This window comes from Pseudochaenichthys georgianus, chromosome 7, assembly GCF_902827115.2.
Source record: "Pseudochaenichthys georgianus chromosome 7, fPseGeo1.2, whole genome shotgun sequence".
Taxonomy (NCBI): Eukaryota; Metazoa; Chordata; class Actinopteri; order Perciformes; family Channichthyidae; genus Pseudochaenichthys; species Pseudochaenichthys georgianus.
In genome coordinates, this window is record NC_047509.1 from 11,161,100 (window position 1) to 11,188,221 (window position 27,122).

The following is a 27,122-nucleotide window of genomic DNA, read 5'->3' on the forward strand; positions in this document are numbered from 1 at the left end:
TTTTAAGGGGGGTGGTTTGCAATTCGCCCAGCCAATCGAGATTGGTACTTTTTTGGTACCACCTCTCTAGCAGGCACTAAAAATGGGGGTAAAAGTTCCCGGCACTAAGTACTCTTTTTGGTGTGAACGCAACATAAGGGGTACTAACGGAACTAAACGGGAAAAGTACGGGGAAAAGTACTCCGGTGTGAACGCACCTAAAGATGGTGTGCTTGTGAGCTATTTTTTGTCCAAGTCAGAGTCAAGTTATTTAAGGAAGAGTAAGTCCAAGTGTTGTCATGGTAGATTTGATCTCACTGAATGCTGACTATTAAGGGAGATTTGAACAGTGGTTTAATAATCAAATACGTTTGGTGCCAACATAGTGCCTCCTTTAAAGGCCCTTTGTTTGTAGCCTTTATTTAACCAGGTGAAGCCCCTTGAGATCTAAAGATCTCTTTTTCAAGGGTGACCTGCAGGACATTAGTTACACATGTAACATAAAAACAACAGAACAACAATAAGGATGACATACAACATAATGTACAGGGTACAGTTTACAAAACTCTATTTACAGTGACAGGTACCATGAGTATCAAACAGCATGTCACCCAGCCGAGTTTTAAAATGATGCAGGGGAACCAAAGTTAGTTTAGCCCTGGGCATCTCTCCCTGAGAACAGACAGGGACCCCCAGGACTTCCAGAGTTGCCTGGCAGTTTTTTAAAGACAGTATCCCAAGGACTAGGTAGGTGGAAGGCTCACTTCATCTTTATTGTATGTCCAGTGGGACAGCTTCCAGAACTCCCCCTTTGGTACTTGTTATTTTATGAAGTCTGTTCTTTTTCCCCTCTCTATGTGATGCGGTTCCCTGGAAGTAATCTGATTTACAACTTCTTTTCATTCTCCGTTCTTATGCATATACTCCAGATATCTCCTTTCACACTATTTCCCCTCTACCACAAGCATTGCTAGTCTGATAACATATTTGTTGTTCGAAAACAGGTACTGGATCTTGTAAATGACGTAACTTTGCTTCGCACTGTGAGTTTTGTCCTTGGATTGTACTGCATATCCCCACCTGTGATGCTTCAAAAAAGACTTGGAGTTACAGCCCAAACTGTCAGGATAAACAAACAAATACGCTTGGCTGTCAGTTTCGTACATCTGAGAGAAGTTGAATGCTTTCCAACTTAGATCATATCGGAATTCAAGTAGCTACATAAATACGAAAACACACCGGAGTTACATCTGTAGTTTCAGCCATCCTTCAGAAGCACAGGACAGCAGTGTTTTTGTTTAACATGTTGGGCATATTGTCTGTATTTGACACTCTAGAAAGAGACAGTAAATGAGAGTAGAAAGAGAGAAAGGGAGATGAGTTGGACATTGCAATTAGCTCCTCATGTATTTTAAACATCACCTCCAGCAATGTGATATTCAGTTTGCTTATAGTGTACAGTATATTAGTACATTGTGTTTACAATGTTCTTACAGCACCTCAGACGTCGCCATTCATTCTAACGAAGGCTTTGTTAGCATTTGTTAGCTGTGATAGTGATAAAGGCCTCTTTTATGTTCCCTATTGTTTTACATCCATATAAAAGATGCTTTGCTGTGCTTCCTCAACACACACATCTCCTTCTGACGCTCGCCCACATCTTAGTAATCCTTGGGAGGAGACAGAGCTGGCAGCCTCACATCGGCCATCCAGGGACAATGCGGCAGGCAGGCAGGCAGGCGAGCAGCTCTACTACAGTAGTGGCATGGCAGGTTCAGCTGAAGGAGAGGCCCTGACACCCATACTAATGAGACTACGCAGCGCAGTGACCAAGCGTATGCAGGAGGATGAGGCAGAAACAATCTCACAGCTCGCAGAGAGCATATCACCTCATGGAAACCCTCCTCTCTCCGCCATTCAGAGAAAAAAAAGTTATTTGCTCTCTTCTCTTTCCATCTCAATCCTCTCAACCTTTGAAACATTTTTGACAAATCCATTGCACACTAAGCATTCAAAACAACACATCCCCGACAGTGGCCAGACATCGATCTTGTTACTGCAGGAACAACAGCCACCGTTGGTCAGTTAGTCAGGAAATACGCTGCAGGCTGAGCACAGACCGACTAGCTTTCAATTACAAATTATTGAAATTAAATGAATCCACTGCAGAGGTTTTTCTTGTTATCCTAGAGGGCTAACAAGCTACCTTTGGTGGAGACAAAGAAATCCATCTTAATTGTTTACAAAGCATGTGTACACATGAGATAATCCCTATCAGCATGACAAGACATAAACAACACCTTTCATTTCATTTCATTTCAAACCTTTATTTAACCAGATTGGTCCCATTGAGATCATAGATCTCTTTTTCAAGGGAGACCTGCAGCATATAGGTTCCACATGAAACATAAAACAATAAAGGACATTATACATTATATTTACAGGATACATAGTTATAGACATTTACAAGTGCCCATTGTATCGGCAAGCATTTCATTTACCCTAGCTTTAAAAACATGCAGAGGAATGAGATTGCTCAGTTTCAATTCTTGCTGAAGATTGTTCCAAGCAAGTGGAGCTGCGCACATAAAAGCTGTCTTACCTGAGACAGTCCTTGCTCTTGGCACATCCAACAAGACCACATCATGTGACCTCAGACAATAGCTGCTTGCAACTCTCTGTGTTATCAGCGAGCAGATATAATACGGGAGTTTACCCAACAAAGCTTTATAGATAAAAGTGTACCAGTGACTGAGCCTCCGTACAGAGAGTGATGGTAAACCTGCCTTGGTATACAGTGTACAGTGATGTGTAAGCGCTTTACAATTTGTGACAAATCTCAGAGCACTGTGATACGCAGCATCCAATTTGCTCAGGTAATTGGCAGGTGCATTCATATACAACAAATCCCCATAGTCCAGCACAGGTAAAAAGGTCATAGTGACTAGCCTTTTCCTGGCCTCAAGCGAGAAACAGGACTTGTTTCTGAAAAAGAAACCTAGCCTAACCCTCAGTTTTTTTAGCAGGTTATTGACATGAAGTTTAAAAGAGAGACAATCATCAAGCCAGATACCCAGGTATTTGTAACAGGCAACAACTTCAAGTTTTGTTCCTTGCGTAGTTACAATATCTAAAACAGGCTCTGGAGTCTTTTTAGCTTTTGAAAAGAGCATTACCTTGGTTTTCTCAACATTTAAAAGAAGCTTTAGTTCAGAGAGCTGAGTCTGAATAGTGTTAAAAACAGCTTGTAATTTAACAACAGCCTCTTTAATGGAGGGACCTGCACAATACATCACAGTATCGTCCGCATAAAAATGTAAAGTAGCTTCATCCACATCATCACCTACACTGTTAATATATATGGAGAATAAAAGTGGTCCTAAAACAGAACCTTGTGGTACACCATTAGAAATGTTTAACCACTCAGAAGACAGCCCATCAAAGTGAACACATTGGGACCTTTCAGAGAGGTAGTTCACAAACCACCCCACTGCATGGCTGGATATGCCTATACTGAGTAGCCTCTGCTTTAAGATGCGATGATCAACGGTGTCAAACGCTTTGGAAAGGTCATTCAGTATTATCAATAAAAGAGGAACTACAAGCCAAACACAATGTTTTGTCAAAGCTACTACAGAGTTTACGCATTCAAATATTTATCTGGTGTGTTGGCAAGAAGGCAGCAACAGATAAACGCACCGGGGCGCTGAAGTGATTATAAAAGCTACAACCCATGACCCATATAATCAAATAAATTCAAAGGAAGTCCAAATCATTTTGAGTAATGTAAGCATTGAAGTCATTTATATTATCGCATTACATTTCATTTAGCTTACGCTTTTATCCAAAGTGGTTTACAATAAGTGAATGAAATGAAAATACAAACTCAAAACAGCAAGAATCCTGAAAGTTCTGTACATCGGCTTCCAATAAGCCAAACAATTGTAAGTGCTACTGCATTGGCCTAAAATAAGTATACTCCGTCCTTCTCCACCTTGTATTGAAATACTATCGTATATTGGTAATGTCTTATGTGTTTTTTTCCCTCATGATTCAAAGACTTAGTGTACGGATCACTCAAATGCAACCAGTCAAAATAGGCATCAATTTAAGGATTTCTCAGATTAAATAAATGAAGCAACAACAGAACCTGATGGTATTTATTGAATGTGCGCCACACACATTAAAGCATGAGAGAGGAGGATCAGATGGAGAGCTGAAGAAGCAGAGTGCAAACATTGACCTTTGGGAGCCCTTGCAATTCTCCAGAGGAGATTCATCAGCACCACCAACACATTAATAAAGGGTGAGCCTGCCGCCTTGTGATGACAGACAGATGCTCTCCATGCAGGTAGTGAATCTGTGGTTCACATGTCTGTCATTACTCAGCTCCTAAAGCTCGACTGCACGTTTCTGTTACCATAGCTTTAGAAATATATAGCGTGAGGAAATCTAAAGCAGCTTCTTTTATGAATGACCTACGGTTATGCTTCCAGACAGGATCCCGTTGGGGAAAGCTGGAACTGCATTACATCAGACTGGATTTGCCCTCCAGCCTCCAGTGAGGCTCAGGAGCATCTTGCTGCCACAGTACCTGCCAGTCTTTAGGAACAGCTGCCTTCCTCCTGCTGTGAATTATGCAACAGTGGTGTTAACAATGGAGCCGCACTGCCTGCAGAAACACAAACAAGGATGTGTACCCTCTGTAGGGTGAGGAGGATGGAGGCTGCTGTCTACAGTTTGCACGAAAGGAATGTACAGCTCAGGGTGACCTGCTTGTCGACTGACGCTCCACGCAGAAGGATGACAGTGAGACCGGAGGTCGAGTCAAGCTAAAGGAATCTAAGGGTAGCAGACAGGCTGCTGCGGCGACTGAGAGGTTTAGGTACACACACAAACAAGACAGCGGATGAATTGCAGAAGTCAGTTCTTCTGCTGTGTTTCTAATCCTGCCGCAGTGGCAGAGCAACACAAGTTTCTCGATTACATCACACATCTCCTCTGAATCCAGCACAGCACTGAGGTCCGTTAGCCCATGTTAATGAACTGGGAACTAATCAATCTATTGAGCACTGTGGTTGATTACTAGATACTATCTTGTTTATTAAATATTAATTGTGTTAGACTGTACACAACATACAAGGGGACAGTCGTGATATAATGAATATATGGTGCATTACGACAAGATCTCATGTCACTGCGTATAAGCAATTATTCATGTGACTTGGAGTGCTACTTAAACAGAACTAGCTCCACTTTGGGCAACGAACGAATGCACCAATGCATAATATATATTGATGAAGCACACATGGGCAGACGTCATATGTGCTAATGCCGTTATGTTTAAGAGTGAGAAGATGGGAACTCATTGTTATGCAAATCTCTTGCAATGCTAATCGCTAAGATAAAACAGAGAGCACTGCAGAGTGTATTAACTTAGTTTGGGAGGATTTATAACTCAGGGATTACCAAATAATGAAACACAATGTTTAGCAAATTGAAACACCCTCAGTCTGATAGAATGTGCCGTTAAGAAAATACAGTTGTCCGTACATATAAGGGTCTGGTATGAGGTATGACCTGTTATATATGGCAAAGTTCATTCACTGACAGCATCGAGGCTGAAGGACAGGGTTCACAAAACTCTAATAAAGAAAAAACATAGTAGCACACCTTGTGTCATGTGGCAAACTGTTCTATTTAACTGCAAGGTTGTAGTGAGGGTGAGTGATCATGAGAGTGTTTGTGTTTAGAAATCCTCGGGGACGTGTTGCATCTATCGGTGAAAAGGGAGACAGGCTTCGAATTGCCTCACTGCTGAGGATGACACAGTGCCAATCAGTCCTTCCAGCAACAGTCAAAGGTTGTGTGTGTGTGTGTGTGTGTGTGTGTGTGTGTGTGTGTGTGTGTGTGTGTGTGTGTGTGTGTGCGTGCGTGCGTGCATGCGTGCGTGTGCGTGCGTGTTTGTGCGTGTGTGTTTGGGATGAGGGAATGTGAGTGTGTAATGTCCAAAGGTTTGATTTTATTCTCGACTTTTTTTGCCCCGACAGTGACAGGCTGTGTGGGTGCACTGAAAGAGTCTCTTCTGACCAAACATGGATGTAAGTTACTAAAGTAGTAAACAAGACACGGGGGCAGCAACACATGTTGGGAGCAAATAATAAAACTATTTCAAACCAACCAGCATCAAACCATCAATGCTAAACCACTAATTAGCGTTCCTGCAAGCAAACAGTAAAAAGTGTTATTTTGTGTTCACAGAAAACCCTGTCTTCAAGATACAAACTTGTACAACACTAATTTGCAACAAAGAACATGTTTTCAAATTAATTAATTTAACATATTTGTCAAGTCACAAAATGTACTAAACAAATCATCTTTAATTTGTCTTTCCTTACACTATCAGCTCTTCCAATACAATATCCACTTGTAGAGACTTGTAGAAGATTGATTTACATTTCGTGATTGGTGATGATTAGGCAGTCCAACTACTACAATTCAAGCAAAGATCATGGTCTTGGTTGAATATCTTTATATTATGCATGTTTTCCTAATGTATGTTTAAATTAAGCAATATGCTTAACAAAACCTTCACAATTGTGGATTTCAGTTTTAAACTGAACTACACCAGGGCCTTTGGATGCAAACAATATTGAGTCATAATGCATCTTTGACTTCTGTATGGTGCAAAAAACATAGAATATCCTTCATTAAAAAAACATTGGCAATGAACATAATCCTGTCTGCATTAACGTCACACAAAAATGTTTCCAATAAATAAATGAGTGGTAGGCTATGCTCAAACGTTATTTCTAGGAGACGAGGTTGTCACAAACATGTATCGTTGATGGTTCGGCTTTTAATGCACGCAATAGAAAGTTTTGATATGACTGCAGTTTTCTAACTTTTCTGTTATCTCAAGCTATGGCAGCGACTTTACGTTAGTATTATGCAATATCTTGACGCTGCGCACAGGCAGGATTAAGTCAAAGCCAAGCCATGGGTTGATTTCCCGTCTCCAGCTCAAGCTTAGTTTAATCTGCAGTTCACAAAGGGCTACAGTATTCCTTCCTGAAATCCTTCACTTAAATGTGAATACGTGAGTGAAAGTGTCAGTGAAAGTGCACGCCAACCTTGAATCAGTACACTGCCAGTTAGCATAGACAGTAAATGCTAGTTGAAGTGATTAAAGGCTTTCTTTCAGTTGTTACGTGTGATGCTTCCTGCACTTTCATGGCATGACAGCTGAAAATGGTGTATACCCTCCACTTACAACATTTTTATGTGAGTGTTTTTTTTTTGGTTGATAATTTAATGAGAGTAGGATACTGACTGCAGAGTTACTGCTGTTGCAGGAGAGACACATTTACATGTTAAAGGTTGGTGCCGTCCTTGAGAAATAAGAGATTCTTTCAAATTAAAAGTCTATTAATGACAGTTTTATTCACTCTGACAATCTCTCCCATGTTGCTTAGGGTAGAAACAGCTCAATCACAAAGGTGTGAGGAACTCTCAGTCCAGATGTTATGTGTTGGATGCCATATGTACAGATAATAGGTAAAACAGTTAAGTTAAACATCAACCATCACTAATAAAGAGCTTCTGCTCACTGTATTTAGTCTGATCATTTGTTTAATTTGTGGACTATAATTATAAGAGTAGTTTCTATGTTAATCTTTGTTTTAAACAGAACAGTAATCCTTGGAATTATGTCAATATTGGATGATTCTACAACAAACATATATCACGTGACTTTGTTCAGTATCAATGCAAACAAACTAAAGAGTTGATGCAAGTGAGCTTAAGTGGTTTATAGTTAGAGCTCAAGTATCTTGGTGAACGAATAGGAATCTATTTTCGCTTTATCATTACATACAAATTTCAACCACATTTACAAATCTACCTTCGTGTGGGTCAGATGGGTTAATCATATCTATTGACACATGGGACCCTGATATCTGTGCGTAACATAATGTGGAGCCATGCCAGTCAAGAGGTTAAAATAATCTTCTGGTGAGGTGAGTGAGAAGCGGCGATGGCATCAGGCGTGACAACACGAGATGTTGTGTCCATATGGTGCTCGGGGCCCGGGCTGTGACACGGGCACACCCGGGGTCAGATCTGGGTATGAGATGTAATCGGAGTCAGAAGCCAGAAGGCAGCCATCCCATGGTGTTAATCTTCAGAGGGCTCAGATCTGCTCCCTGACTCTCTATCAAGTGCACACCCTCGCAGTGAACATTTCAGCCAAGGCAATCAATAGTCAGTAAGTAAAATACATACAAATTAATTGTGACAAAATCAATTTAACTTGCCGTTAAGTAGAAGGAATCTCGCTGCAGGCAGTTTGAGGCAGGAATTGATATTTCCCGATGCAGTGAGAGCTTGATAATAATTACCAATAAAGTAGGATTAAATTGTACAGCTCTGGCTGCACGCATGCGTTTGTTTAACAATGTTGACACATGCTTGGACATCAACACACTAGTCAATATGTTTTGCTGCCAACCTGCAGTTCTGTGTTTATGCATTTGCTTTGGAGCTGCAAGATGAAAGCAGGTTTCAAAAAGGCAAAACAAATCAGTTTTGAACACCAGCTTTTCTAATAAAGTAACTAAATCCAACTTGTGATTCAAGGGTGGTGGATATTACACTGAAACCCTGAGAGCTCTGTTCCTGTCCACAAAGTATTTTAATATTTATATTGAATATATATAACAACCACCAAGTCTATGCACGCTCTTTGTAGTGGCAAAACAAAATATCCCTGAGCTTCAATCACTGCATTATCTCCGCTGTCTCCTTGGTGTCCTGTGTCTTTTCACACAACACATGCCTCTCTCCGTCATGTCAGGCAGCTTCTCCATCAAGGCTGATTTATTTTTTGTCCGTACAGCAAACTAACAAATAAACCAAATATTCAATTAAGACCCAATTTCAATGTTTAATATCCCAAGAAAATGTGCTATTCTTCAGCCATTGGATAAAAAATACGGACTACCATAAACACATTGACATGTACAAACAGCTGCTGCTGGGATCTCCCCCACATCGGACACACGAGACAGCATTAATCACCAGGGGACACAGACTCATTAATCGCTGTGTGCTGATTAATTGTCCCTGGTGAGGAACGTTCAGCTTAACATGCAAATGTGTGTCAGAAGATCCATTCAGCGAACGCAGCCCAGGCAGGGACTTATTGTAAAATGACACATGCAGGCAGATAACAAGCCACTTGTCCGGGCCCACTGTAAAACAGTTGTTTCTATTTTCAGCTCTTATACAAGAAGTGGAAAATGTGAGATGGTGCAACTCGGATATGACAAAGGCTGAAATGCAACGAGTGAAGAGAGGTGTTAAGTGTGACGTGGTGAACTGTTTATCGATCGAACGGATTTGTCCTTGCTATTTAGTTCATTATACAAACAAATCAGGGAGATGAGGAGTGAGGAGAGAAGAAGAACAGATGAAGGGAGAAGAGAGGCATGGCAAAGAGAGGATAGGTTAAGAGAGAAAGAAGGAGGAAACTAAAAGAAAAAGAGGATACAAAGGAGAGCAGAGGAAATAAAATGCCAAAGGAGAGGAGAGCAGAAAAGAGGGAATGAGAGAGGAGAGGGAAGGAGAAAAGAGAAAAAAAGGAGAGGGAAAGTGATGAGAAGTGAGAGGAGAAGATGAGAGGAAAGGAGAAAGGAGGAAGGAAAGGAGAGGTGAGAAATGAAAGGGATGGAAGAGGTAAGGAAAGGTTGGGAGAGGAGACAAAGGGGGGACAATGAGAGAGGGGGAAAGAGGGAAACAGGGGTGGGGAAGAAGCAATGACAAAAAAGGAGAGAAACTGAAATGAGAGGAGGGGAGATAAAAGAACAGGAGACGAGGAGAGGGGAGATAAAAGAACAGGAGACGAGGAGAGGGGAGATAAAAGAAGAGGAGGAGAGGGGAGATAAAAGAAGAGGAGGGGAGGAGAGGGGAGATAAAAGAAGAGGAGGGGAGGGGAGATAAAAGAAGAGGAGGGGAGGGGAGGAGATTGCTGAGCTCAGTGACCTGATGGCAGCAAAGGTCATTGACTCAGCAGCTATGAGCATCAGAGGAGGCCGACTGTAATCACCTCCCAACACTTCATCAGCTCCTGCATGAGGCCGACTCATAGCTGTATTACCAAGGTAAGAGGCTGAAGTAATAGAGGAGCGGGATGAGACGCTCTCCTGAGGGAGAGCCATTTCCCTCTCCATTTGAGCCCTCTCTATCCACACATTTGAGGAGGCAACGGTGAAACAATAGCTGATCAGATGGAGCACTAAGACACTTCGGCGGTGGTAAGGAGGACGAGTACACAGGGCTGAGCTGTTGGAAAGTTACACCAATGGCTTGTTGCTATGGTAAACATAGAGAAACAACAGCTTGAAGATATATATTTATATATATGCAGTATTTAGAAGAGTCAGATATAGTCACACAGGAAACCCAAAAGCATCGTCTCCTTTCAAAGCTCCATAGTGATACCGTGAGTTGTACACCGCCGTAGACATAATAACACAGCGAGCTACATAATCCATACTGCTTGGTTATAGGACTACATCATTCAATAAAACACAGCATGACGACGAGTGACATCAAAGGCTGGCGATTCTGCTAGATTGTAATTACCTTGTTGTGTTTGTCACCTGACCTCACACCCACCACATACTGTACGGCTGATGTAGTAGAACAACTGGCAGAGGAAAACCAGCTAGAAGAAGAAAATAAAAGTGACTGGGCTTTACAATAGTAATAATACATCATAATGTTGATCTATGTCTGTTTCTTTCTAAATCTGCAAAGTAAATGTAACAGGCTATAAAGGACATTACAGTAGTATAGTATGTAGCATATTCATATTTATTATGTGTATATGTTACCAGTTAAATATCATTCTTTTTTTATTTCAATTTATACTGTTATTACATTTTGCATATTTCTGTGTACTTGTACCTGCCAATCATCTGTTTGTTATCGATGTTGCTGCAATGACACCTGCATTTCCCTATAGGGATACTAAAGGTTTATCTTATCTTACAATATTTTTGTATTTATTGGAGTAAAAGTATAGCACTAAATGCAAATAATCAAGTAGTAGAAGTAGCTTCAAATTGTACTGAAGTGTGGATTGATCCGGTACCAGTTTGACAGCTGTTGTTCGTAATGAAACAACGATTCCTTGTATAATTAACTTTATCAAAATGACACCTTGTTACGGATAGAACGATGTAGTGTGTAGTTAAAGGACAAGAGACTGGGTTACAGAGTGCATATTCATTGAAATGCCAATCAGGCCAATACCTTGTGACATTTCTGCTCTTTCTCTTTTCACGATACAGCTAATGCGGCCCAGCATGGGCAGTCATACTTCAGGAAACCGTGTAATGCAGAAGCTCTAACACAGCACGGCACACACACGGCAGTTTAACACGTCTGCGGTCTTTGCAGCCACCGAAAACACGTTATCGAAAAATCTTCAAGTATTTGCTGTTTCTAGCATGCTGGTTATCCGTTTGTTCATGAAAGTAACAATTGAACAATGTAAAAATGCTCCACTACAGTCCTAAATAAATAAATAAACAGTAAGCTGCATCATGTTTGTTAAGTAATACTAGGTTTCATCTATCATTGTACTTATGCACTTACACATTTAAGTAAATAAAGTGCCTGTGAATCGCACAAAAAGATGATATACTGTAACTGTAGTATTTCTTTTTTCTGCACTGATTTTGTTTATGCACCCACACGTTTTCCCCTGGAACATCTAGTTTCTTTTTTCAGCATTTAAATGTATCGTTTAACTGCTCAGGTAATTATTGTTCATTATGTTAATGGTTGATCTTACCGATTAATTAATGTAGGAGTGCATTTTACTGATGCAGCTGCTCAAACTGGGGCTAATTTTAACCACGCTATATACCGCTGGGTGTCATGTTGATTTCATTAATGTTTTAGCAAATACACATTAAAGGTGGGGTAGGTAATTTTGGAGAAACCAGCTCGAGTGCGCTAGAATTTGAAAATACACAGCCGGAACAAATCTGCCACTTCCTTACAGAGCCCCTCCTCCAACACACACGAACGCGCACATGACCAATGAGGGCACGAGATAAGTTTGTGCACAGATGGAAGGCTGACAGGCAGGTAGGCGGGCCGGCTAAAATGATTGGTCGTGCTTTTTACAGCACCACGGCTTCCACAGATGACATTTTTTATGGATTTTTTGTCAAAGCACTTCAGATATTCATTGCTATCGGGATGTTAAGAGCATTCCATGGAATATAACAAAATGTTTATCTCGAGCCGATTTCTCAAACTTACATACCCACCTTTAAGTATTTTGGAACAACATCTGTCAAATAAATGCATTAGTGGAAAGTGCCTAAGTACATTTACTTATACTGTACTTAAGTACAATTCTAAGGTACTTAACTTAAGTATTTCCATTTAATGCTACAATTATATTTATACTCCACTACATGTCCGGCAGTGGCTCAGTCAGTAGGGGCTTGGACTGCTACTTGGAGAGGTCCCAGTTCACCTCCTGTCCAGCCCTTGAGCAAGGCACCGAACGCTGCACAATAGCTCCTAGTACTCGACTCCTGGTACTAGGATGGGTTAAAAGCAGAGAACCATTAAAGAGGGTTTCATCCCTCTCAATTCTTCTATGTCAGAGGGAAATATTTTACTTTTTACTCTACTATATTTATTTGGCAGCTTAAGTTACAAGTTAATGTGCAGATTATGGTAACGACAAAATATAAATACAAATATAAATGATGATGTAATAAGCTTTACCAGGTGCCACCATAATTTATGTACACACACATTAATGCATCATTAATTGAATCCAATAATATATATTTCTCAAATGGGCCATACTACATAATGAGTTGCCTACTTTACTTTTGATGCTAATATTGGTGCAGGAATGAGTCCTAAACCTGGAATTTTAGCACTTACATGTGCAGGAGATGTTCACGTCACTAAATATCCTACTCAAGAATGTCCAAAGCTTTTACTTGTCTTAAAAACGGCGGTTGCTAACAAGTGTCTTAATGGAAATACTAAACGTCACATCGAACAAGAGTCAACCTTCAGCTTTTATTTTTTTTTATTTGTGCTGTTGTATTTGTTGTAAAGTGTTTTTATTGTAAAGTATTTTTATTGTATGTACAGCACTTTGGCTCGACCAAAAATAGTTTTAAACATGTGCTATATAAATAAAACTTTATTTGATTCAGCTCAGCAATGGTGATGTGAAGTCATGTGACTGTGATGATGCTCATGTTTAACATTACATTAACTATTTACATATGGTGTCTGCATTTACCCATCAACTATTATAAAAGTGATGGTAATATTTAGAAATCATAATTCTGAACAAAACGTGTAAGTATCATGAATGTGTTTTTGTCGAGGGAGCCCTTGAGATGCTATCTCATTTAAGAAAAATACATCATCACTGCACCACTCTATGTACTTTAAGATAAGTTGAATGCATGACTTTTACTTGTAGGTAACAGAGCAATAATACCCTGTGATACTTCTACATTGACTAAGTAAACAATCTGAGTACTTCCACTGAGTCAATGAGTATGCAATATTCCCCCTGTAAGTGGAGTATAATAATGAATCAAAAATAAATGAGTTCCTTGTATAAACTGTAACAAGCTTCCAGGGTACACAATCCACAAACTGCAACCATTTGAGACGTTTTTCAAACATTCATGCTGACAATTTGCATGACAGTAATCCAAATATGAATATATTCCTGTATCACTGTTTGCACAGTACTGCTTCAATTATTGGATGACTCCACAGGGTCTCAGTGTGAAAAGAATGTTGAAGCTCTGTGCCCTTTGACGTCATACGGATGTGTGTGATACTGTACAGCATCTTGTCTAATCACTCCCTGCAGTAGCCCTGACGAAGCCGTTTTCTTAACACCCACCATCCTGGATGACAGCCAGCTGGGTTTTTCTTCAAACTCTCTGCTACAGTATCATCACGGCTGTTGGCTCCTTGGCAGCAGATATGACATTGACACCTTGGTGAGAGCCTACAGCCTCCCACCAACAGAGCTGTGTTATACTGTCGGACACCCTGAGTTTTTCTCGGTTTGTAGCGCTCACTGCGGAATTTGCATGCCTGTATTCTCCAGCTGTTTATCAGATGTGCAAATAATCTAGTACATATTTAAAAGTGTGAACAGGTTCAGAAAACAGTAAAAGGTGTGTTTGTCATTTAACCTCTATTGCGATGTGTAAGCCCTTCTGGATGCCCAAGCACTCCTCTGCTTACAGTGCCACTGACTTCTTCAGTGTGCCATCCAAAGATTTGTGCTTTCGATTGAGCTGCGGCTGAATTATTAATCAGTCATCCACTTCCTGACAACATGGGCTTTTAATTGTAGGGTCTCTTGTTCGACAACTACAACTGAAAGACAGGCCTCGATACAAACCGGCTATCGATCACCCCCCCTTCAGCCTCAGGATTTTATCCACACAGAGATCACAGTGACAGAGGTGCCAAGATACAAGTTTCTTACATACTACCAACATTTTAGATAGAAGAAACCAATTGAACTCCTAATTATTCCATCAGTGCCTGTGATGAAACTTTAAAGGGAAGAAATGAAAAGTATGCTGCTGTGATTTTAATGTTCATCAGAAGCCATGCAAACAAGTTCAAGTAAATGCTCATTTAAAAGCTGATTAATTCAAAATCTGCACTGAGTTTAAAGCTGACAGATGTGCCTAATTGTTCTCAAAAGAGACATGTTTTCCACTTTTTAAACACTAAATCCGGTTGCTATTTTTCCCTAGAGGAAATCTTAAAAGCAATAATTTAATAACTATGTCAAACATTGAATATGCACATATGTTTATCGTTTCCAAATGTTTCAGATTGAAATATATTCTACTTGCCATTGCCTTAGTAAACTGACAAGCTCAAGTCCAGAGACACATTCATAATAAAACCAGGCTGTTGACATGACATTCACAAATCATATATCGGAATGTTGCAGCTACAGACACAGGCATGAGTCGACAGGTGAGGAGTGACCTATATTAAATAAGCAAATCGTCAATTTTAATTCAAAATGTTTGAGGATTGACGATGCCACAATGCAGCCTGCTGATGAGCTCCGATTACAGCCGTCAGTTTTTTTGACTGAAACCCTGCAACGCCCGATGTAAAACCTAAACGTGTCAACAAGCTTACCTTTTTCATGTTATTGTGATAAGCTGCCGATGGGTGTCGGTCACACGGCAATAGTTATCCAGCTCTTACATGTCGGCCGTAATGCCACTGTCTGTCGGGAAGGTAAACAAGACGCTCCTAAAACATTGCTAGAAATGTTTTTTTATCCTTCAGATGAATGACACATTTTCTCCGCGGTCCTTGCTTGTCGGTCCTTCCCCTACAGTTCAGCCGGTGTTCTGTGGCAGCTCGCCGGCTCACAGCGGATCCATCACGGCAGACGGCAGGAAAACGCAGTTTGGAGGCTGCCGGTGATGCTGCTGCAGCGTTGAGTCCGTCGAGACGCGGGATGAGAGAGGTGGGGGTGGGGGGCATCCGAGGGCCCACGACTAAACACTCAGCTCCGAAATATTAACCCGAAATCTCGGTCTCCTGAGCAAACGGTGGTTGATGAATCATTATGCGCACACTAAGGCAACATGCGCGTGTTTTTTATTCTGTCGCGTTTGTCTGCGGAGTGATGCTCTGTGATGAGTCAAGGAGAGAGTTAAAGGGAAAATTCATTCAAAAATAAAATGTAAGGTAGTCTACTCTTTGGGATTTTAGTTATGTCAGACAGTTTACATGAATTAATTTGAGTCACTATTAATTCTACCTAGTCTTCATAATAAAACTATTTTCCAGATGCCCAAAGTGTCATATTAAAATTGCTTATATTATTGTCCCAAAAATATAATGTAAAAAAAAAAGAATTCAGTTAATAATTATAATACAAGGCAAAAAACCATCTCATCTAAGAAACTGGATCCAGCATTTTTGCTTGACTTGAACTATTGATATCTAAACACATTTTCTGTCGATTGAATAATCTATCGTTTCAGTTCAACACTGACTCATTGACTCAAGCTATTTCTTTTTTGTTTGAGGGTTTTTTGTCGAATGACTTTTATGTGAATGAGTCAGGGGGAAAAAGCCCCCACAGGGCTGCAGACAGCGTTTTAAAAATACTGACGTCAAGATTCAAACACTCTAAAATGTTTCAGTATGGTATCACTTCAAATAGTCATTTGTAAGCACTAGGCTATCTAAGCACTAATAAAAACTTCACAAAAAAACATTATTTAAGTGTTAAAGGTGGGTAAGTTTGAGAAACCGGCTCGAGATACACTTTTTGTTATATTCCATGGAATGCTCTTAACATCCCGATAGCAATGAATATCTTAAGTGCTTTGACAAAAAATCCATACAAAAATGTCATCTGTGGAAGCCGTACTGTAAAAAGCACGACCAATCATTTTAGCCGGCCCGGCTAAAATAACTGGACGGCCTACCTGCCTGTCAGCCTTCCATCTGTGCACAAACTTATCTCGTGCCCTCATTGGCTCTGTAAGGAAGTGGCAGATTTTTTCCGGCTGTGTATTTTCAAATTCTAGCGCACTCGAGCTGGTTTCTCCAAAATGACCGACCCCACCTTTAACTGCATGTATTTGTCAATAATTATTTTATTCTCTTAAAAAGCCATTTGTAACTTGTTTAAACACTGAATGCTTGATAACACATAACAAGCTGCAGGTCACATACAATGATTACCCACATAAACAAATCTTAAGGTGTTATATAGCATTTATGTATTCAAGTATCAGTAGGCAGGTTTGTAACTCGGAAACTGTTCAAAACTCATGGAGACATGATCAAGCTTCATCCTGGAAATACAAAAATGTCCACTTACCAGATTTGTTTTTGCCTCTTCAGGCCTTCATCTGCAGATGGAGATTACTCACTGGTCAGACGAGAGTAAAGTCGTTTTACAGGTGTGTTATACTATATTGTTAATCATTTAATATCTGTGCATACACCAGTTGTGCAGTTGTTGAAAAATACACACTGATTAAGTGTAATGCTCTGTTACGATACAAAATACCAAAATAAAAGTATTTATTATGCAGAAAGGCACATTTTCAGAATACTTATTTGAACATAATTGAGGTTTTAATGTGTAGCCTACATGATGTAGGCTACATCACATTAATGTTGAACCCATTTACATTGAACAACTTTGTATGCCACATTGTATCGGCTGAGTTGCTTGTGAATCCCCTTGGTATCAAAAATAGTATCTTTAACATATTAGGCTACAGTACACCATCATGTATTTGATTGTTTTGTGATTAACATTGGTATTACTAATCTGAACATTCAAAGTAACAAGTAGGCTTTAACTGTTCCCAAAAAGCAGTAAAAAGTACAAACTGTAAATAAATATATTCCTCCAAAATGTATTGTAAACAAAGTAGAAAGTAGAAGAACATGTAAAATCAGGGCTGCCAACATTTGAGTTCAGCCAAGGAGTGAGATTTTTTTAGTGAACCGAAAAAAGAAACGTTCATGTGTACAGTGTTACAAATGTATTGAACATGTACAAACTGGGTTTCCCATTAATGTACCGGGCGCTACAGTGAAATACGCACATACACAGTGTACCCGCGACTCTTACAATGAAGGCTCGATAAGGTGTAAGCAGAGTTAACGTGTTATTTTACAAGTGTGGGGGGGGGTCCTCACCTCACCTCCTCTAGGGGGGTCCGGGGGCATGCCAAATATTGAAGTTAAATGCATCTATCTGGTGCATTTTGAGAGCAAAATGAATTTATGGATACATCTCTCAACACCCATACAGAACTGTACACAGATTTTCTTTTTCTATATGGATATTTTACAAATCACTCACCTTTTAAACTGTATTCTTGTTTTACTGTCATATAGTATTTCATAACTGTTTTTCATTTATTCTCATAAATGGTGACCAAAACATTTGAGACCCACTGAGATTAGACTAGACTAAAGTTAACTCTCGAGTCCCTTACCTCACTGAGCTGTAGTTATCTCTCAGTCTGACAAGACAGAGCTCGCTCTCCCTTTCCTTGTTTTAGAAACAGCTTTTAATATCCGTTAAAGGTGGGGTAGGTAATTTTGGAGAAACCAGCATGAGTGCGCTAGAATTTGAAAATACAGAGCCGGAAAAAATCTGCCCCTTCCTTACAGAGCCCCTCTTCCAACACACACGAACGTGCACATGACACATGAGGGCACGAGATAAGTGTGTGCACAGAAGGCTGACAGGCAGGACTGGCCATTGGGAATACCGGGAGTTTCCCCGGTGGGCCGGTGCTGTGTGTGGGCCGACTATTTTTTTTGCCTAAATCCTACCGGCCCACATTTGTAAGTGTTCCGGCCCAGCCCAGCCCAGTGGGGTGTGGCCAGGGTTGGGTTGTAACGGAATACATGTAACAGTGTTACGTAATCAGAATACAAAAATCAAGTATCTGTATTCAGCTCGCGTTACATTTGAAAAACGAGTCGTGTGTGTGTGTGTGTGTGTGTGTGTGTGTGTGTGTGTGTGTGTGTGTGTGTGTGTGTGTGTGTGTGTGTGTGTGTGTGTGTGTGTGTGTGTGTGTGTGTGTGTGTGTGTGTGTGTGTGTGTGTGTGTGTGTGTGTGTGTGTGTGTGTGTGTGTGTGTGTGTGTGTGTGTGTGTGTGTGTGTGTGTGTGTGTGTGTGTGTGTAGAGGTGTGTGTGGTTAAAACACATCAGCCTTTCTAGCAGATACTGTGAGAGTCACAGACATGAATACATAGATCAAGGCAGACTGGTGCACACACTCTCCTGTTTTGCCAATCCGGTGCTTAAACAAATATAGCTCTACACCCCTGGCCGAAATATCCTTAAAATGAAGTCCGAGTTCGACATTTTAATTAATGACAGAAGGCGACACACCCTTTCTAAGCCATGTCCTCACATCCCAAGCTGCATCCCCAAAAAGTGTATTATGTTGTTACAACAGGGTTCAGGGGGAGTGGCTGTACCCGTATACTAGGAGCAGTGGGCAGCTACAGCACCCGCGGAGCAATGGGAGTGAGGGGGGAAGGGGGATGTCTGGTGCCTTGCTCAAGGGCACCACGGCAGGAGGTGAACTGGGCACTCTCCAAGTAGAAGTCCACACTCCAAATAGGTCTGGTCGGGGACTTGAACCGGCGACCCTACGGCTCACAGTCCAAGCCCCTACTGACTGCCATAGATTTAGTCCCTAATTTTGCTCTCAAAATGGACCATATTGATGCATTTAACTTCAACATTTAAATAAAAAATATTCCCGGGGGAGCTTGCCCCCGGACCCCCCTAGAGGAGGTGAGGTCCACCACCTGTCCACACCCCCTGTTAAATTGTCTCACCCACATTGAGGATGCTTCCTACGCCCATGTTTTATTCCATGTGTCAAGTCAGGCAAATTGGGTCAAAATGTTATTGCATCAATGATCTGTTAACATTAAAATCACTAAATATATGCCGTAACTATTTTCAACTCAAGGGCTCAGGTAATGTGATTACTATATGAATAATTGTCCAAAATAACATAAAATGCATCTAGGTTTTTTGTTAAGTAACATACTTTCGTCGCCGGCCGGCCGATATATGCCGCGCATTAAGTGGGCCTGTCTGTCAATTAATCCCCGGGCCACTTTTTCCCCCCAGTCCGCCCCTGAGGTAGGCCATCCAGTTATTTTAGCTGGGCCGGCTCAGATGATTGGTCGTGCTTTTTACAGTACTATGGCTTCCACAGATGACGTTTCTTTATGGATTTTTTGTCAAAGCACTTAAGATATTCATTGCTATCGGGATGTTAAGAGCATTCCATGGAATATAACAAAAAATAGTGAGTTTGGTAGAAATATACTGTATAATAGTAAAGTTATTTAAGATGATGCCATAGTTATTGAAGATTTATAAATATTCCCCAAAATTATTCAAAAGCATATTCTTCCAAACTCCTTGCTGTAGTATATGACATACAGGAGACTATTGATGTGTGTAGTGAGTTTGGTAGTAATAAGCTGTATAATAGTGATTGAATATTATTGTATTCTCTTTTTTCGGAGTTGCACTTTGCAGACTGTCCCTGAGCACTCGTTTCTTCTCCGAGATCTAACTAGCTAACAGCATCTGTCTGGCTAACAGCGGCTAGCTAACTAGCTAACAGCGGCTAGCTAACTAGCTAACAGCGGCTAGCTAACAGCTGACAGCACCAGCGGCTAGCTAACATCAACACGTGAAGTTGTGCACCAAAACTGGTTCCAGTAGTTTCCTCAGGATTTATTGGAGATCACAACGGACTTAAGAAAGGGTAGGCCTACGTATATTGGACTTACAATCCTCAGGTGTCCAGTAACAAGACTCCAAATGCATGATTATCTTGCTTCAAATGTTCTGGGTTTGAAAACTATAAAAGGTATGAGACTGTTTCCCAAAAAGTTCTCAATGCCAAAATGTTTTATCCACGTTGTGTTCACAGCATGTGTACACTGCTCCCAGGACAACCCAGTCTCACGGCATTTCGTGTTCACCAACACGATTTTTAATCTATTGATTCGTGTTTACGATTTGCCCCTTTTTTTCGTGTTGCACAGCACGATTTGAAAAGCAATGTATTTCTACTGGTAACGTGTTTCGTGCCTGCAGGCTGAAGCACGTCTTTTTCTCCGGTCGGGTCGTGGGAGACCGGAAGCTGTGTGGTTCATAAAAACATGTTCTTACTCAATATCAAGCCACAATTATTGCTTTTATTTTAAATCGTATAATTTCGGACTTTTGTTGCCGTCTGTGAGGAAAATAAATGGGGCTCAGAGTCTCAGGATACTGAAATCTGTATTTTTAAATATTTTTTTCTTTCTAATTTGTTATTCTTTTCAAAATAACACACTGTTATTTACTCACCAATAACACACAATTATCCTTGCTTTTATCTATTGGTTTAATTCCATAATCTCGGGCTTTTTTGGCGTCCGTCAGGAACTGAATTTCAAAATAAAAATAACCGGAAACAGACGTAGGCCTATAAGGGACATTTCGAGCATCATTGCGATTGTCAACATTTCTGAGTTTAGGATGGCCGAAGACACTACACTACCCATAATCCCCAGCTATCGTTTAGGACTACAGTCCCGTAAGGTTACGCAGAGCGTCAAACAGCTGTGTGAAATGCCCCCCCAGAACTACACATGCTGGCTATTGTGTTTCGCAAAATGTTCTATGGGACGTCTCTACTGAACGTTTTCGTTTTTCCCACAATTAGAAGTTGCCATTATTAAACACATTGGTGTTATCAAATGTAAAACATATAATTAATAAATGGGTGAAAATCACTTGTGTCCATAATGCGCAGCATTAATATATACCCACATGACAGCTCATTGCTACTTTGTAATTCTACTCCACTACAATTCAGAGGTTAACCTGGTATTTTTACTCCACTGCATTTATTTGAGTTACTTTGCAGATTCTGATTAATTATGTGAAATATAAACCACCCTTAAATCAGACTTTAGTTACACCTGAGTAAAATTCAGGTAAGGTGATTGTCAAGTGCCAACAATCAGGAGAGATAGTTGATAGTTGGTGCTTGAGAAGACTAAACATGTATCTGCAATTGAAATGAATGGAAACAAGTAATAAAGTATATTCATTACTCGTTATTCTCAACTAATAGTTAATTAAAGACTGTATATTATGGCTATTTTGCACATCCCTTTCAAGATTTTCAAAGGTTTATTGACATATCATATACACAACTACGATGTAGTTATGCAATGAATGAAAAACTTGGGTCACAGGTTCCTCAACAGTGCATTACAAGACATCTATCAATATGTGTGTACCTCCACCATTAAACTGTCATATTCTGCACATTTCTTATTCTATCTACATACATAAGAGTATAATTAATGTGTATAATATCAGTTAAAATAAGTGCTTCAACATAGTTAACATTGCAGGAAAGCAATATATTAGACGTTAATTACTTTGTCAGGCTTAATATTATTTAATGTTTAATAAAGGTTAATCCGTTTTTCTGTTTTGCACCTCCTCCTATCTTTGTACATCCTGCACTAAACTGTTTTATTGTAGAGATCACTTATAGTATCTTCTTGATTTTTGATTTTTTATATATATATGTATATGAAAGTATGTACTCTTAATATTTTTTTTAATCAAATATAACACATAAAAACAATAATTCAATAACGTGCTTTAACCACTAGGAGGTGTACACAAGGTACACACAGCCATAATAACTTTGTATTATTAGTGTGTATGTAACATCTGAAGATGTATAGTTTTATGCATGCTTTCACATCATTTTACAGCATATTGCTATACTATTTCAGACTCAGTATTTACATTCTTACATTCAAAGAAAATCAGTAATATCTTTAAAAACTACAGTCCTTTTCTATCAGCTGTGCACCGTTATGGTGTAATATAACCTATCTATGAATTAGATCAAATGTAAAAGTCAGCCGAATTAGTGTTGATACTGCAAGGAGACGTATTGTGTGAAGAGAAATTGAAGATGTTGTTTAATTGTTGATATTTATGATTCACGTCAAGTATTCAGTTTCGGCGGCATTTCTTCCAGTTTTTCCAAAGGTCTTCTCATCAGGGCTCTCTAAATAAAGAACTACGGCAGATCTGTAATATGTAATGCAGCCGAACCGTGTATTACAATGCCGTTATGTGATGACTTTCAAAGAGAAAAGCAAGAGCACTCGGAATTAAGTATTATTTTATTCTTTTAAAATGTTTTCCGGATTTCATATAATATAAACACCAAATCCCAGCATGCATTGCGGCTAACACATCCAATCAGCGAGCTTAAAACCATAGCTGAGGATCTTGGGTAAATGCCTACGTCTGTTTCCGGTTCTTTTTATTTTGACATTCAGTTCCTGACGGACACCAAAAAAGCCCGAGATTATGGAATTAAACCAATAGATAAAAGCAAGGATAATTGTGTGTTATTGGTGAGTAAATAACAGTGTGTTATTTTGAAAAGAATAACAAATTAGAAGGAAAAAAATATTTAAAAATACAGATTTCAGTATCCTGAGGCTCTGAGCCCCATTTATTTTCCTCACAGACGGCAACAAAAGTCCGAAATTATACGATTTAAAATAAAAGCAATAATTGTGGCTTGATATTGAGTAAGAACATGTTTTTATGAACCACACAGCTTCCGGTCTCCCACGACCCGACCGGAGAAAAAGACGTGCTTCAGCCTGCAGGCACGAAACACGTTACCAGTAGAAATACATTGCTTTTCAAATCGTGCTGTGCAACACGAAAAAAAGGGGCAAATCGTGATGGTGAACACGAATCAATAGATTAAAAATCGTGTTGTGAACACGAAATGCCGTGAGACTGGGTTGCCCAGGAAGTCAAATAAATAATGCAGGTTTTTGATTAACGTACTTTTTTCAAATTACACAAACTATCACAAACTATATCTCACGAAAATATAATACAGTTTAATCAAAACATCTCAGTACCAAGACATTTAATATTAAAACTATATATGATAAGCGTCATGAAATATATACATTTTATTTTTGGATTATTGTTGTTTATTTAATACTTTTTTGGATTTCTTTAATTCAGTAATGTTAATTTTATTTACCAAAGTGTTCTCCTTGCAAAATCTGGGGTAAATGTTGAACATACCTTTTATGTATTTATGTCGGCCTAAAAATTAGTCAAATTAAAATATTTAACATTAAACCTGAAAATGTGTGAGTTATTTGTAATGTTAGCCTCCCAAATTCTCTCAAATAATACAGAGGGCACTGTTATGATTGTTTACATTCTCTGTTATTCCATACAAAATAACTATGGAAGCTTGCAGTCACTCAATTATACACTTTATATTTGTTTGCTTATGGATTATCATCGCTTTCGATGTCCAGATAATTAGTCTTAATTACATTAACTCAATATGTGAAGGCAAGTCTAAAGTGATTTTGTCTTTAATCTATCCATTAGTGGCTACTCATCATTTGTTAAATGAATAATGGCCCTGCAGATGTTTGGAGGCACAAATTCAAACATTATATCCACACACACATACACACACAAAGAGAGTTCTGTGCCACATGAGTATGACTAATCTCCAGTTTGAAATCAAACTGACAATAAAGGACAATCTTTCCTCTCCAGAGTAATGCCCAGTAGCACAAGCGTTAAGGATGGCTGATTGGATAAGACCATGACTAATAACTCTGCATCTGCTCCAAGGGTATCCAAATGGGCGTTGTGTTGTAAGCTGAATACTTTTGTTTGTTCATCGTGGCCTATTCCATTGGGTTGAGCTAAGTTATATGTCCATAATCCCCACACATATTGTCTCTCAACACGCCAGACAGTCAGTTCAGCTACATTGGACTGTGACTTTTTATAGAATAGAATCGGAGGGATGAAACCCCTCTTTAATGGTCATACACACACACACACACACACACACACACACACACACACACACACACACACACACACACAGTGAAATTTGGCCTCTGCTTTTAACCCATCCTAGTACCAGGAGTCTAGTACTAGGAGCAGTGAGCAGCTATTGTACAGCGCCCGGGGAGCAATGGGAGTGGGGGGGGAACGGGGGTGTCCGGTGCCTTGCTCAAGGGCACCACGGCAGGGCCCAGGAGGTGAACTGGGACCTCTCCAAGTAGCAGTCCACACTCCATATTTAGGTCTATACGGGGACTTGAACCGGCAGCCCTATAGCTCACAATCCAAGCCCCTACTGACTGAGCCACTGCCGGACACTACCTATAGGTGAGATTTCACTTCATTAGCTTGCTGTTACATTACACACAGTCTTTTGGTCCAGGTGACTGAAGCCCATTCATGTGTGAATAAATTGGCTGTATGAGTGTGTGCCAATTACTTTATAGAGAGATGTATGTGAATAGAAATGCCAACACACCCTGTCTGTTTTCTATGCTTTGCATTAAAATACTTAATCCTTCTAAAATAGCATTGAGTTTATAATACTATGTATTCACTTTAATGTGGTCCAGAAATTCCTTTTAATAAAGCTTTCCTTACATGAGATGAGACCATGTCTAATCAGCTTAGCACCAACAATCTGTATACTGTAAACCAAGATTAATGTTGTCAGGTATATGCAAAACAAACAAATGTAATCAGTATCAATACAACATTTTGTTGAAATATTTAATATAGCCCTTCGGCAAACTGCCATTAAATGTATTTCTCCTCTTCTGTATTTTATCTTACTGTTGTAAATTCCCCTTGTTTTCTTTAGTCTGCGTTGTATCGTTTGTGTTTTTTAGTCGGGCACATTTGGGGACAGCTGGAGTGGGCAGCTGCGGGTCCTCGCGGTTTGTTTACCATGTGCGTCAGTGAATAATAAATGATACAATCATTCTACATTCATTCATGATTCAATACTGCTATAACTGTTGTAAGAATCATTCAAGCTAATTAAAGTCCAAAGACTGTATTCCTTGTCTCCGTGTGAACTCTCTAACCGGAGTGCTGTTTGGATGAAGCTGCTCCGGCGCAAACATCGCACAACATAAGATTCCCCAATATTGATCCTTCGAGCCGGATAGCTTCACCCACGACAGCGCCGTGGATGTACAGGAAACAGCAACAGCTACGATTGGAGCTCATGGAGGAAGACAGCGACAGCTTCCAACACACCTGCAAGGCTATAAGGTCAGCTTACCACAGTCTCTCTTGCCTAATCCTACCCCCCTCCAATATGACAGTGCGCGTCAGCTGCGGTCACTTGGCCTGAAAACCGGGTTAGCAGCTGAGAGTGACCAGCTACACACTGCAATTGGACGCCCTCCCTCTTACTCCTTGCCAGGAGCAGCAAATAAGGCAAATTTGTGGGATATGGCACCTTATGCTAGCAGCATGCCTGACCTTCAGAATATGTGTGTGAGGCCTCGACTGCCATCTCCCTCAGAGCAGAGCTGCTACAGTCACCAATCGTCAGAATACAGCCTCAGTGAGAACGGATCTGGCCCCTCTCTCGTCAAACCTCCATCAACCTCCAACCCACTCACACTGGTTGGACTCACAAGCAGATAACCGCACCTTACAGCAGCAGCCGTTATCCACCAATCATCAGGATAAGCTGCCAACGACAACATTGCTGTGCACGACTACAGCGACATTCCAGTCTCAAGCCCACCCAGCCTTCATGCCGAGTCAGAATCAGGAGAGAAGTATATTGACTCAATCTCTACCACCAACAGTCACATCTGCACAGTTGTTGGGAGCTGTTTCTAAGACAACAGTACTTCTGGCTAGAAGGACGGTCATGTCGTCACCTATCGTCCAAGGGATGCAGGTAGCCGGTCATGTTGGCCAACAACTGCTGACAACTATAGGGTACCAGCCTGCTCACCAGCCATACCAGCCTGTACCTCCTCCTGTGACAACCATGTATGGCAGCATGCAGGCGGCATCACAAATCCCATATCAGTTTATGACGACGACATCCGCAGCAAACCAATATGTTCCGGCTGCACCTGTCCAACCACCATATCAACCACAGTACGCACCAGCGCTGTACCCGGCTCACCAGCTACCAGCTACACAACAGCCAGTGGCCCAACATCCAGTGGTTATGCCTCAGCAATCTTCCTACGTGCCACACAACTGGTCTGTAGCGCCTTCACCTTATACACAGTCTGATGTCCCCCAGCAGACAGCGTATCAGTCTCTGCCTGTCTTTCCGGCACAGTATGCGTACCAACAGCCGCAGTACCAGCAGCCGCAGTACCAGCAGGGTCATCTAAAATCGGTGTACCAACTGCAGCCTGGCCCATCGGCTCAGCCAGCCTATCAACTAGTGCCTTCCATCCCTGGTCCATTAATGCAGCAGCCTGTACCAGCCCTGCCAGTCCAGTATTCCGTTCAACCACAGCAGTCACTCTACGGGTCAAGTGCTCCCCTGCCTCCTAGACAGCCAGTCCCAGTACCTAAACTGCCTAAATTGGTGCGTGACAGCGAGAGAGAATTTACTGACCTAAAGATGGCGCTGGAC

The 27,122-nt window shown here is 40.6% G+C and overlaps 1 protein-coding gene across 2 annotated transcripts in view; it reads right to left on the bottom strand.

Moving 5' to 3' along the window:
- dlgap4a (discs, large (Drosophila) homolog-associated protein 4a) overlaps nucleotides 1-15,680 on the bottom strand; it is a 95,577-nt gene extending 79,897 nt beyond the window's left edge. The window contains exon 1 of one of the 2 annotated variants that reach the window (XM_034087186.2): nucleotides 15,223-15,680. The gene's annotated coding sequence lies outside the window, so the exon portion shown is untranslated. The remainder of the gene's footprint in view (nucleotides 1-15,222) is intronic. The other variant, XM_034087187.2, reaches the window with a different exon arrangement.
- Between the last annotated feature and the right edge of the window lie 11,442 nt (nucleotides 15,681-27,122).